The sequence below is a fragment of the Anser anser genome (genome assembly GCF_964211835.1).
Source record: "Anser anser genome assembly, chromosome: 4".
Classification (NCBI taxonomy): domain Eukaryota; kingdom Metazoa; phylum Chordata; class Aves; order Anseriformes; family Anatidae; genus Anser; species Anser anser.
Genome location: NC_139724.1, coordinates 41,287,034 through 41,299,360, shown reverse-complemented (window position 1 = coordinate 41,299,360; position 12,327 = coordinate 41,287,034). Strand labels below are relative to the sequence as shown.

Genomic DNA, 12,327 nt, shown 5'->3' with positions numbered 1-12,327 from the left:
TGCTTTTTTTTTTTTCAGATACTATTTAAATAAGCCTTCTATCCCTAACTTTTCTAAAGATGTTGGTGCAATTGGTCAGTCAGAAGTTACTGTTGTCAAATCTACCATTTCTAGTAAGTAGCTAAACTGCTTTTGAAAGACTGCAAAAAAGGAAATACGCAAGTGTGTGTAAAAGATAGGTACCAGATCTGACAAAAATCTGTTACGGGTAACCAGATATCAACTATCTACAGATAGTTGTTACACACAGTAAAATGAGCACATTTGATGCTGAACCTGAGTAATCTGAAATATGCATAGCTTTCTTGAATAGATGCTTCTGTACACTTGAACTGAGGATATTAGCCTCCATTTTTCTTTGTGCTTTTATGCATCTTTTTTAATATATTGATTATTTAATTTTAAAACGTTTATTGTATTTGTAGGAAACTGATCAGATTTTCAATTTAGACTATCAGGAAAGAATCAAGAGGTGCAGAAGACAGAAGAATAATTAGTGAAGAAGCTACTAGGCTTTGACAGAAACTACGTAATACATAAGCATGATATATAATCTGCTGCATAAATATGGCATTATGTATTGGCTTCTGACCAACTTTCTAGATTCAGCTAAATATATCATGGTAGGCAATTTCACATCAACAGAATATAAAAACAAACTGGCAGCATCCTTGATCCAAAGAACAGGAATGAGACAAAAGAGGCAATAATGTCCCTCAGCTTGGTAAGTGATAATTGGATGGGCAAAAAAGAAAAATATAGGTGTTTTCTTTACAGCAGCTGTGATGATTTAGGATTGATGATCTTTTTCAGCTTTTGTTGAAGAGTATATATTTCAAATGCTAATAACTCTATGTAAATAGACTCTTGCATATTATGAGAGTTGATGACATTGTGTGCCATGCTGCAGAGCACCTAGGGCTGGTTTGGTGTGTGCACATTCTCCTTTGAATGCAGAGGCCACTGTTAGGCAGTACATGGAAACCCACTTCCTGGTTAGGGTGGCTTAAGAGCTGCTCTTACTGCTTCTGGTGTTAGTTCCTTAACTTCTAGCACAGTGTTACCTCGTGGCCACCAGGTAGAATCACACGAAGGTGGGTTCTTGGTGTGAGGGAATGCTGTGCTAGTATTAAATGTGTGAATACTTCTGTTGATCTTAAATTGGAGGGAGATGGACTGAGGCAAGTCACAAGTTACACTGACAGGTTTACAGTGAAGTAATAATACTAATGACTGACGCTGCACTGTGTGAAGCCTGAAGAAGTATCTGATCCAGGAAATTTGCTTTGAAACCTGTAGAGCTTCAGTGATCCACTTAATGATCTCTATGGGAAATCCTCCTCCTCTGCATATCTTTTTCTATTAGGCTTCTCCTCACTTAAAAACTGAGAATACTGTTAACAAAATGCAAACAGAGGTTATGCATATCCAATATAGCATTTCCTATCAGCTGCTTCACAGAGGTGTTCAGAAGCTGATAGTACAAAATTTATGGCAAAAGCCATCTTTTTGCTTCCTCCCACTTTGCCTCCAGCTGTGTCAGAGCTAATTTGAGTGAAACACCTAATTATCTATTAGTCAAGGTTATAAAATAAAATTAGTCACAGCCCTCTATGAAAAATGGCTAACAACTTTCTGCTCATTAAAAATCAAAGCATATACTTACCCATATTTGATACAAAATGACTGCAATAAAATCTGCTTGAATGAATTTATGAAAGTTATTCTGAAAAAATCAAAACAAAACAAAAAAACCCACTACAATCAATTAAAAGAGAAGCACTTCAAATGAAATGGCCACTTACTTTTTAAACTGTATTTCCTAAAATATTATGAGCTTATGAATGCTTAAGGAAAGACCCCACACTATCTTTCTAACTTTAACTTTCTAAATACATGGGTAAAGGAATACTTCCTTTCTCACTAGCCATCAAAACATTCATTAAAACACATCTTGATCTTCAGTTATAGAATAAAATACCACTTTGAAAAGCAATATGGTTTCAGATTACTATTTGTGATGTATATTTAGCATCAATGTCAATAAACTTTAAAGTAGAAGGTGAATCTCCAGCTTCAGTAAGGGATTTTACAAATTCATGGACAACAGATACTAAGGGGGAACAGGTGGAGACAAACCCTTTAACATCCCTAATACAACACCTGTGGACACTGGGGAAGTATGAGGGAAATGTACCACAGAAGGTGGCTGAGATGGTGCAATATTCCTAAACAGATTCTTCTGTTGCCACTATCAGAACTGTGGGTTTGATGAATCAATGGCCTTAGTTGGACATTATTTATTCTTTTTCTTTTTTTTTTTTAATGCTTTGCTCTTCAAACTTTTTAAAATATGAGGATTAAAATGTGTATCAGTTTACTGCTGTGACTCTCATTTAGTGTAATGAAACTTTCATAGCTAACAGGTTACAGTAAAAAGAGAAAAAAAATTAAAGGACATAAAGGCATAATGGTCATGGATATATATTCTTCATGTACATAAGCAACTGTTTGTTTCCTGTGTTGTGAAATCTCTATTATCCTACAGAACATCACAATGAAAACAAGTTTTGCAATCCTAAATATGTTGCTTAATTCAGTGCCGCAGGGTTTCTTGAAATGCCTTAGCTTCACTTGGTACTTGGTAGCATCATTTAGTGAGAGCTTTTTTCAGGGTCACTTATCACCGTGAGCCTAGGAGACGGTTTCAGTCGAGCAGAGAAGGAACCCACTGAGTGAGTGACAGGAGCATTACCTTGCAAACTTAGAAGGATTTGTTTGGTATAAACTTGACTGTCTGACCAACAGCTGACAAACTCTGATGTGTACAACCTGTTCACTGAACCCAAATTATGTCTGGTTTGTTTAACATACTTCCAGTTTCTGCTTTGAAGTAACAATAACCTGTTTTGTAGGATAGTTCAAAATACAGTAAGATTGCTTGACCAAAAAAAAAAAAGTTGCAATGCTCATGTAACTTTCTCCAAATTATGTTTTTAGTTTCTAATTGTTCTGAAAAAATTACTGTGAAAATCTGCCAGGATTCCCATACCTGTGTGACAACACAGATGTCTGCATGCCATTTAACAGCTTTGTGGAGGGATAATGTTGTGGGTAAATATTGGAACTGACATCCTGGGCACTGGTGAAAAAGCCTGGCCTTCATCATTAGATAAATAATGTTTTAAAAATAAAAGACTTCCTACCCAATTTAGGCAAGCTGAACTTGTATGCTTTGGGGACAGGAAAATTTTCATTTCTTCTTTTATGTTCCTATTTTGCATTTTTCTTTCTCTTTTTTCTTTTTTTCCTTTTTTCCCCCTTTTTGATATGAAATCTCTGGTATACTGGCATTAATTCAGTGTATTACATTGTCTTTCTTAAGGTATTTATCTCATTATAAGCAGTATTAGTTTCCTATTGAAATATTATGCTTTTGCCAATGTATTAGTACAGCACAGCAGCAAGTAAAATTACATTATTGCTGATTGCATTCAAAAAGACAGCACATTCATTTCACCTCTCTTAGCACATGTGCAAAGTTCCTATGTACCAGGTGGTTGTAATTAGTCTGGAATGCAGTTTGGCTGGCAAATTCCTTCCTGTTCATTGGATAATTTCACTGCTACAGTCCCAAAACCTCAATGGGTAATGGGGGGAAGTATTTTTACTATAGGTATTTTGGCATAAATCTTAGAAATTTTCCCATAACTACTGCTAATGTGAGCTGATACTCTGAAAATTAAAATCATCTGGCTTTTGGGATCCCTGGCGCTCAGGTCATAGGGCTTAACTTCATTTTAAAAAAGCAACATCTCTGTGAACACAGTGCACAAATTGCGAAGTATTTTGTTGTTTTTTTAGCTGACCTGTACAATGAAGAAGAACATGCAAAGAAGGCTGACATCTCTAACTTGTAAGTGGGCATGACATACCCCAGACTTCTGTTGTCCTTATTTTTGAGGTGTGTTCCATGGTGATACATGTAGATGGATGATCTAAAAAACAAAGACATTTAATGTCAGCTGAAATAGTAACAGAAGTAATTTTGAAAACCCATGTGGACGCAGCTGCCCATGCACTATCATGTAGAAAGGATGTATTACTCGTACAGAGAGAGGTGTACACGTTTCTGTTACATTGTTTTTCCTTAAATATGAATACTTTGGAAGCTTTCTAACTTTCCGAAGTCTATTGACCGTGCTGATGACCTGATCATAAAATCTTAGAAACGGTAGTGCATTGTATCAGAAATACTGATAGCCACTGTTTCTGAAAACTGAAGTTGATGTTCTATTTAAAACAATCAGTTCTCTTTATTATTCAAATAGTTAATGTTGTTAAGTAAGTATACAATTGTAAGTATGCAATTTTAATGTGCATTCAAAACCTGTATTTTCAAGTGGAAGTTAAATTTTTATTTTTAAGCTGTTCAGTGATGTGATTGAGAAGTTCAGCCTAGTTATGCATTAGGTGGCTACATATATGCTGCGAAAAGCATTAAAAAAGTAACATTAATTGAATCAGTGAACCATGGAAATGGAATAATATTCCTTCCCCCCCCCCCCCCCCCCAAGTTGTTTTTGAGGACTTATTTATTTCTTCATTCCTACACGATATATGTAGAACAAGGATATTTAAAACCACACCAGTATAATGGCCATTCTGAAAGTTTTCTATCAGGTGTCAGCAGAACTTGGTAAAAATCCTCAGTTTTCTAATTAGACAATGCTGTGCTATCACAATTTTGAAACTTTCCATTTTTGAGTGCGCTGCTTTTGCTAAAGCTGCCCTTGCATGTTGCTGGAAACCTGTCTTTTTGCCTTGGTACTAAGTTAACTCATGTTGTTTGTCTTGACAGTTATAGAAATGACTACATAAAGTGCAGGGGAAAGGAGAACTGGGTCTTAGTATTTGTGAGCACCTTTCAGTGCAGATAAATTTCAATGGCTGTAAATGACTGAATAATTTAAATGACTGATTCAAATACCTTGACTACCCCCCTGCACACACAAAAAGTAAAATAAAATTTTAGATGGCTTTATTTTATCTTTATTTCGCACATGCACAGAAAATCTCAAGTAGTAAAGGTGTGCACATGGAGTGAAATTCATCTGTTTTGCCATGTATTTTGCTTGTCTTTCTCCTGCTTTTGTATAGTCATGCATGCAGGTTATTTGTGTTGTGGATGCTATACAATAATTTTTCCTTATTGCTGAAAAAGTGGAGAATCCTTGGGGAGAAAAAAATAGCAGTCCTGAAACTTCGTTTTGTAAGCTGAAATGTGCTTTCAGAAAAGCTATCCTGGGCTACCTCAGTAATAATTGCCAGTGGTGTTTTATATTGGTGATATTTAACTGGACAAAAACATCAACCAAAAACCTTAGGGAAAATTATTCTTTTTCTTACTTTTCTCCTAACTGGACAATTTTATGTGAACTAATATTTGTCATCTGATAAGGCTTTCAAGGGAGCCAATTACATATTTCCTCCCAACAGTATTGCAGTACTATAGGCTTTTTCTGAGGCCTTCTGTAGCTTACTTGTAAATATTGACTGAGGCATTGCTCTCTGAGAGATAGCATTTTTAGTCTAACTGTGGTTATGCCAGTTACTTCTGCTGATAGAGTCTGATAGAAGAAGAAACTTTAAATAAAGCTCAAGTAAGTTTACTCTAAATAAGATTAGTGTTGTGAGTTCTTCTGACAGAGTAACCGTGATGCAAGACATCTGTAAGTGGTATCTCTCTGACAAATTAACTGTAGGAAACTGTTTCTGTAAGAGATATACTAATTACGAAATCAACTAAATTGTTCTGTTCATGACTTATAGCCATTAGAAGATCAAGTTTTATGCAGGTCTGGCGACATTCACTAGTATGTATAGCATGTATGAGGTTTAGGGTTTACTAAAAATAAAACATCTGCTGTTTTGTGCAGGATTTTTATTGTATGCCTGCAGCATGGATTTCTGAGCACCTTTCTTTGATACAGCAAATGACAACATGATCAACATGTTTTGTATGCAGTTTTCCAGTCCATCCTTCCTTTCTTCCTCTCTCAGCACAGGTAAAATATAAAATAACTAGGCACTAACTAGATGTGCTACAGTATGTAATAGCATATACAGGTTATGTTTTGTCAGACATGGACAGTGATATAAAAAAGTCTACTGTTGTTGTTTTAAATTGTATTTCATTAATATGTATTTTCCATGAAGAATCCAGCATCCTTTAGTTTGGCTAGTGAGGCTTTCCAGCACAAACTATTCTAATGCCCTGGTCCAAATGTACTATCAACAGAAAGAGAAAATATGAGAGGGTGAGAAGGAGGCGAAAATCAGCGAGCTTTGAAGACTAACTTTATGAACTCAAATCAAGCAAGCAACACTTTCTTTGCTGATAACATTCAAACATGAAGGAAGACTGATTATATTTGCTACTTGAGTGGAAGAGCTTCTGCAGCACAAGGTAGGACTTAAAAAGTTTAGCACATTCGTTGAAGAGTTAAGGTCAGTGAATTAGTTACCTCATGCTTTGAGAATCAGTTTGAGGGAATATTCAAAGCATTTGAATTTGGTGAACTGCTTATAAGTTCATTTTTTTATTATTAATGAATGTACATTTAATTAAAACTTGGAGAGGGGAAATGCTGGCTGCTTTTTTAAAAAAAGTATTAGTATTATTTTAACCTTTCTGTCTCTCTATTTATTTTTTTTAAGAGAGATTCTGTTAAATATCCTTTCCAGAAAGTCATCATCACATAGCATTCAGAGAACAGGACAGAAAGGAAAATTGGTACTTACCTAGCTTTGCTGATAACTTGCCCTGTTAGCTAGGCTTTACAATTCATATTTCTATACTTGAATGTACCCATCTGTAAAACTGTCATAATCTACTTTTCACAGGAAAGTTGTGAAAAGCAAATTCATAAAAGTGCTTTTACACCTTCTCATGAACTCTATATTTGAGCAAATAATCCTGCTCCTTTCCCATTTGTGAAAAATTTACCAGTTGTTTAGTTGCAGCTCTTCGATAATGCATTTAAGTAAACAAATATTTCACATGGAGGTCATTGCAGAAAGGTCACTATTTGTAGTATCTTTCTCAGTGTATAGGAATATACATGAAGTATAGGAATACATGGTGTTTTCTCTGCTTGAATAACACAGTTGTGCTGTGATGATCCTTTTTTACTGTTTACAAATGATCTCCAAACAGCTAGTCAATCCTTGAGCAATGTTAACCTCTCTGGATAAGGGTTCATTTTAATGCATATATATGTAATGACATAGACATGTATTCTTGGGCTCTTTATACTATGTTGTTCTTAGAGCAAATGGAGAGAGAGAGGCATTTTTAGGACACAATTTATCTGAGATATCTACATTAGAATGAGACTAATTGGCTGCTGGAAGTGTCTATCTTTGACTACCAGAGCAGCTGGGGTTCAGGTGCAGGCAACTGAACTGGGCCATACATGCCTAAGGTTAGGTAAGGTTAATCCTATCCTGAGCACGTGGTAAACCAACATAATAACAGTTGTGAGAAAACTTCTACTGTGATTTTTACTCGAAGAACTTATTTGCACTAGTGTTCAAGGAAACCCATGTGATAGCTGGAAAAACAAGTACTCGTAGACTTTCATGAAGTAGTATTGTGGATATTAGAGAATAAGCATATCTTAATGACACAGATATTCATACATAATTTTAAAATGTGCACTTTTGGCTTTGCAATTTTTGTTGTTGTTCACTAGATTGCTGGCTCTTTTCTTACTGCTCATGGTTATTGCAATAGCACCTACGGGTCAGGAATTAGGAATTTGCTGTGCCCAGAACTTTGGAAATGATAAAACATAGAGAATCCCCGTCCCAGCAATCATTGTCTCTTATTTATGGAGAACAAGTTGCAATAAGTGAAAGCAGTCAAGGAAAGAGGTTATTTGAGAGACAAATGACAGTCAGCAAGCACAAACTTAGAACAATGTTGTTGTGTTGTTGATTTCTGTTCAGTTTATTTATTACCTACATGCTTGGACTTCACTTTTTTTTTTTTTTTTTTAATTTATGTAAGTGAATCACTCCACTTTCTATTCCCAATCTTTTCTTTCTCATTTTGGGAGACGAGATGCTTTCTTTCCTCCTTTTGAAAATTCATTTAAGTGCAATAAAGTTTGCTGTTCTTATTAAGTGCTTTGGGGGCATGGGTGCCTTGAATGTATAACTGAAATTTAATGGAGCAATTTTGCACCCCACCTCTCTTTTGAGAGTATTCGTAATCTGTGGCACAGCAGAATGCATAACTGTGTTATGATTTTAGCTTTGTTTTGTAAATTCTGAGAAATATAGCAAAGACACCTCTGTGTGTGATAGACACACAGGTAAAGTATTTACCAAATAGAATGGTAACATCTATTATAAAGCTAAAGATTTTGAGGAGTTCTTGAAATATTTTTTTTTTTTTTTTAGCAGAATAGTGGGAAGGTCAGATTGAACAGCAACTGAAAGTTGGATATTGTGGTACTTGAAACCTTTTATATCCCTTTTAATGGTGGTTTTGTAGCAATACTAACACAATGAAATCTTTCTAAATAAAAAAAAAAAAGTCTGAGGTGCGTTATATAAGCATTGGGGCTTAAGGGAAGAATATTACCAAGACTTCCCATGCATTGCTGTATAATATAGACAGATTTATAAGGAAAATATGAGACAGAATGATATTGAGTGACGTGTTGTCAACACACATTGCTTTGCTTTCATGATTTAGAATCAGTCATGTATATTAAAAATTCCAGTTATACACGTAGAATTTGGGTACTTGTTTCTGCCATAGATAGAAACTCCGGATCTACTAAGTGCTGTAGTTCTTCCATTGCTTCAGAGACAAGGCAAAACTACAATCGTTTTGTTTTAATACTACATGTTATTGGTAAATGCATACTTTTGATATTTAGTATCAGTCTTTAGTCTTCATGATTCAGGGCATGCAAAGCAGAGAGAAATAACAAGCAACATAAAGAAAGGAGTTATATAGAAAACTAAAGTAAGAGCATGGCTTAAACCCATTCAGAATTATCAGGACATTTCCTTTGTTGCAGAAGTGGGAAGGTAAAAGAATGAACAGAAGGATGAAATACATGAAAAATTTTGGTGTGATGTTCTTTGTGCAAGAAAAACTTATTTTTTTTCTCAGATGTCCTCACTTCCACTGGAAAACATGCACAATTTAATAGAAGTGTTTATTATTATTATTATTAAAAAAAAAAAAAAGACTTTTAGAATAATTTATGTGGAGCAAAGCTCCAGTCAGGAACTAATGGAGCTGCCATGACCGTTACACAGAGGCATTGTGTGACAGACACAGGTTGTCTGACACAGACAGGATAAGCATTTAGAGTAAAGAAATGTAGACCCTTTTTTAAGAAAAGGAAATGTCCTATAATATGCTTCTAGACCTCAAGAGCTGCAGTGATTAGATGTCTTTATCCTTTTTAGAAAAAGTCAGAAATAACCATCCTTCTGAGGTTATTAAGAAAATAATAATAACAAAAAAGATCCCAAACACCCTAAGTTAAACACTGATAGATAAAACACTAAGATTGGTTTTTGTTTTCATGTAGGAATGTAGTAGGAAGCTATTTTTAAGGAATGAAGCAATTGCCTTACTGTCACTGCTGAAAATATTATTAGTTTTCTTTTCAATTAACAACTGCATTAACAAATCAAAATTACTCTGCAGTATAGCCATCAAACCTCCTTTCCAGTAACTCCTGAGTGCATGTAGTTAAAAGTAAATTTGAAACCTCTCCTTCAGTGAAGTATGTCATTTATCCTTCTGAAACAGATGTAAAATATAAGCAAAAAAAATCCATTTTTAAAGGATACATGTAGACCTTTTTTTTTTTTTAGGATGTGATGAGATTAAAATGTCACACATACATTCCTGGTCATCTGGTTCTGATTCAAAATTCCTGAAAAAGTCAATCTTGCCAAGCAGACAAAGGCAGCTGTGCAGCATTCTTTTGGAAAATCACCAAAAGCAGACGCATTAGCAGTGGAGGAATTATGTTTCCTATCGTTGCCAGCTGCCTCAGCAGCCTAAGGAATTCAATGGAGAAAACAAATAGGTAGTACAGATTTCAACCAAGAACATAGGATCCAAATATCCTAAATACATATAAAGCAGAAGGTGGCTAACTTGTCTTTTTCTTTAATTGCCTATCTGAAATTCCAGTCTACTTAGGGGCAAGCCCATCTCTCAGCTGTGTCATGATGCACTTATCTCTCTCTCTGTTCTGGATGATAAATCACTAATTTTTATTTCTCTATAACATCTCTTTGCCCAAACATCTGTTTGGTATCGGTGAGGTTAATGCCTTCTCCTCCCATCTTCCCCAGTGAGTGACCTTTCAACACTGCATCACTGGATGATCACCTGGTTTCAAGGCTGCATCCATTTTTGTATCTTGTATAAGACTGTGGAGGCAGATGGCCTTACTTCAGATGTCTGCTTTTTATCACTTCTTAATAACTTGCACTGTGCCTTCAGGTTGGAAAATAGGTAAAATGTCTTTTCATCTGTTGTAAATTTTCCCCTCTACTTTTGTTCTCATCTTCTTACTTGTGGGTGATCATATAAGGTTAAATTGTTCTGTGTTTTATTTGTTAACTCACACTGAATTCATTAAACTGCACTTCAGACTTAAATACCCCTTAATTTTCTGTCCAATTTTCCTCTGCCAAGTTTGTTTCCAAATTATGTTCTTCCCACTATTGTCAGCAGTGCAAGAGAGCTGCTCTCTTGTTTAATACTAGTAAGTCCTAGCTAACTTCCACCTGAGGGATGAGATTGCATTCAAGAAGTGATCGTGCATGCTGCAGGACAGACTAAGAACTGTTATATTAATATAGCACACCAAAATACCTCAGGTAAGAGTTGGAGGAACAGTCCCAACAACAACCTATGCCTCTATCTGCAAGGCTAAAAAAAAAAAAAAGCAAACACCACCAGCAACCAACCAACCAAAAAAAAAAAAAGACAAAAACCCACACACACAAAAATAACAACAACAAGCAAACCAAAACAAACAAAAAACACACACACAAAAAAACACTTCAAGAAACTGAAGGGAAAGAGATGCTCAGATTAGAACTGATGCGAAAAAAGGATATTTGGTTATTGTTTCTGGTGCTGAACTGCTTGTTTTCATAGAAAAAATTATGAGAGATTAATTTTGGAGTCATTCTTCCAAAGGCTGATGACATTGTCTTCAAAGGACAGTAACTGGTGGGAGCTTTCTGTGAATCAAAACATGTCCCCATCATAATGTTCTACTGTAATTGCTCATGTGCTAAACAGTGGAAGGGGTACTTTGAAAGCACCAAATGTGGACTTAAATGGTCTGAGCGTGTAACATTTCATTGTCAACTGACTGAAAGGAGGGACTTTTCACACTGATATTAATTGTCCATTAAGTTTCCATTTGCTTTTCTTTTCTAATTACTTGATATTGTCTCACTCAATAAATGATCCCTCTTTATAGTCATGCTCGTTTGCAAACTGTTGAGATCTTTCTTTCCAATTTGTATTATTTAATAGACTGTATACAATAGGTTTTACAGAAGCAGAAAACTGATCAGTTATTGTAGGCTTATAAAGAGCTCTGTATCATTTTATCTTCCATGAAAAGAGCTTGCCCACTGTCACTCGATAAATAGTCTTTAACAATTACATAACCACAGGGTATCTCCAGTATGCATTCTTTAGATAAAGTTCTCATTAGGTTAATGTAAGATCACTGGCTTTAGCCTGCATTTTATTTTATTTAATGAGTTCCTTTTTATACAATAAAGCTTATGAAAGAAGAAATTGTTGGCTCATAGGGAAGAGATGGATGAATATAATAAGGCTTCTGTTGGAGGGATTTATGATGTATATTTAGCATTGCAGACAACATAGTAAATCACTGCCACAGTCAACGTGAAAGATACATTAGTTGCCATTTGTTTTTTTTTTACCGGCCTAAGTTCTTTTCAGATGTCATTCTGGAGATTTATAAATCAGTCTCATTTCATGTTATTAAAAAGTCTATTACGCATTATAATGCAGCTCTAAAACATGGCAAATTATTTCACGTTCATTGTTGTTGCTACCATTAATATTTCCTCCCCATTCCATGATATTTAACCTAGATAGAAGAAGCACTGGTGCCAGTATTGTGAAAACAACACAATAATAGTAATAGGCAATTCAGATTAAATGAGTCAATGGTAAATTTTTTTTTTTTTGTGAAAAATAGTTTTTGGTGGGATGTCTGTGTAAGTTGA

General features: G+C 35.2%; 1 long non-coding RNA gene across 1 annotated transcript in view; it reads left to right on the top strand.

Annotated features, from left to right (window-relative positions):
- The first annotated feature begins 3,563 nt into the window (after positions 1–3,563).
- LOC310898659 overlaps positions 3,564–12,327 on the top strand; it is a 51,835-nt gene continuing 43,071 nt past the window's right edge. Inside the window, exons 1-3 of the long non-coding RNA XR_014583516.1 lie at positions 3,564–3,916; positions 5,940–6,068; positions 6,302–6,469. This is a non-coding gene — a long non-coding RNA (uncharacterized lncRNA). The remainder of the gene's footprint in view (positions 3,917–5,939; positions 6,069–6,301; positions 6,470–12,327) is intronic.